Raw genomic sequence first — 2,770 nt, 5'->3', positions numbered from 1 at the left:
ACCTAACCCTAACCCTAACCCTAACCCTAACCCTAATAACCCTAATAACCCTAATAGGTATTTTTCTAGCTATAGTTGTAAGTGCTTTTATAATACTAGTTATAGCTATCTTTCTAGTAGCTGCTTTTATAATTATAGTAGCTTTGGAAGGTGTAGGTATTTTTATAAGGTCTTCTTTTTTAATAAGAGAAGAAGTTAAGATATTATTGTATATAGGTGTAGTAAGTTAGTATAGATGTTATTATATATAAATAAATAGGAGGAAGAAAAAAAGAAAGAGAAAAAAGAGGAAAAGAGGAAAAAGAAAGGAAAAGGGAAAAAGGAAGAGAAGGAGGGGATTTATAGTATATAAATTAGATAGGTATTTTTATTAAAGGGGAGAAAAAGTATTAAAAAAGAATTTAATTCTAAATTTTTTTATTTCTTTTAATAATTTTTTATTTTTTTATTTTTTCTTTTAGGAATAGATAATATTAATTAGCTATAAGTAATAAAGTTATTATTTTCTTTTTCTTTTTTTCTAAAATTCCCTACAGTTTTAGTAATAGTATTATTCTCTATATATTAACTATACTATATCCTTATAAGTTTATACTATAGGATATCTAAATATTTTATAGTCTCTATTAGAATAATATAATATTAAATATCAATTTAACTACTATATTAAATTTTTCCTTTTTAGTATTATTGGATTCCTTACTTTAATGTGGTTTGAATGATACTATTTCTATGTTGTATATTATCTTATAACCTAGGGTATAGCTGGAAACCTTTTCTAAAGTTGACCTTTTCTCTAAGTCTAAGTCTAACTACGTTTACTGATTATAATATATCTAGTATTTTATTAAATAAAAAGCTCTTAAGCTTTTCCCTTAGTATATAATTATATTTAATTATATATTAGTTTTTTTATTTTAATTATAATTTATTTATTATTATTATTTTATTAATTATATTTTAAAAATAATTATAAAATATATTTTATATTTAAAAATTAAAAAGCTTTATATATTTATTTTAAAATAGCTAAAAGCTAATATTATTAAACTTAATAATTTTTTTTTTTTTTTTTTTTTTTTTTTTTTTTTTAAAAAAAGTTTATTAATTTACTACCTCCCTCTCCCTCCCTCTCCTTCCCTCTTTCTATTCTATTATATAAGAAGTTAATTTTATTAATATATAATCTTAATTTAATTTTAGTAAAATATAGATAAAGTTTTACTAAAAATAATAATATTTAAAAAAGCTTATATTTAAACTTATATATATAATTTATTTTAATTTAATTACTTTATATTAAAAGTAATAAGCTATTATATTTAAAAAAATATTATAAAAACTTTATTATATTATTTAGTTATATAGATATTATTTATAATTTTTAATTATATTTTTTTTATTATTTATTTAGATAATTATAAGAAGAGAATAAGGAGGAGGTAATAAAAGAAGTAATAGTAGTAGAGGGGGTAATAATAGTAAAGAAAGTAGTAGTAGTAAAGAGAGTAGTAGTAATAATAGTAGTAATTTATTAATATTAAGTAATATAAGTAATAATAATTTATAAAAGATAAAGAGATTATTTATTTTTATTTTTATTTATATTTTTATTTATATTTTTATTTATTTTATTTTATTTTTTTTTATATTTTTTTTTTTTATTTTTTTTTTTTATTTTTTTTATTTTTTTCTTTCTTTTTTCCTTTTTTCCTTCTTTTCTTTTTTTTTTTTTTCCTTTTTTACTTTCCTTATTTTTCTTAGCTATAATATAAGACCTAAAGATTAAATTAAATTAAAATTCTAGTAGTATATAGTAGTAGGTTATAGTAATAGGGGGTATAGTAATAGGGTATAGTAGGTGTAGGGTATAGGTTTAGGGTTTCTTTTTTAGTGTTAGTTAGGTTTAGTTAGGGTTAAAAGTTTTTAATTAATTAGTAAGCTAGCTTAGGTAGAACTAATAATAATAGAAAAGTTATCTATATAGAGCTAGTTTATATAGGTACTTATATATGATTATATTATAATTACTATTAAATAATATCTAGAAATATATTAAAGAAGTTTAAAGATAGAGAGAAGTTTACTAAAAAAGCTTAAGTATAAAAGAAGTTAATAAAAAATAATAAGAAGTAATAAAAAAAAGAAAGTAAAGATATTAGAAATTAGAATTTAATAAGGAGATAAGGAATAGGTAAATAATAGTAAAATTAAAAAGTTTTTTTTTAAAATAGAAAATAAAGTTATTAGTAATAATAATTTATAAAGAAAAAAAGAAGGTATTTATTATATAAATAAAAAGTAATAAAAAGTAAAACTAATAATTTTTAGATCTAATATTTATTAAAATTAATTATTACTAGTTTTAATTAAAAGTAGAACTCCCCTAGGTATAATTAGTATATATAAGAAGTACTTTTAATATATACTTTCTAGAAGAGAGAATTAACCTTTACTATTATAAACTACTAATATATAACTTATAATTATTAAGACCTCTATATTTATTATAATTAGTAGAGCTTCTTTCTAGTAATAATAGTATTATTATTATAAAAGTATTTATTATAATAGAACTTTATTATATAATCTATTTTATTATATATATTTTATATATTAAGAGGATTTTTTATTTATTATATATATTTTATTATTTTTAAAATAATATATATATAATATTTTAATTTTAATATTTAATAATTTAATTATATTAGTTAAATTTAAATAATTATAAAAGACTTTAAAATAAAATCTATAAATATAATTAAAT

Source organism: Scedosporium apiospermum (assembly GCF_000732125.1).
Source record: "Scedosporium apiospermum strain IHEM 14462 chromosome Unknown SEQ_SAPIO_0132, whole genome shotgun sequence".
NCBI lineage: Eukaryota > Fungi > Ascomycota > Sordariomycetes > Microascales > Microascaceae > Scedosporium > Scedosporium apiospermum.
Note: the sequence above shows the minus strand (reverse complement) of the source record.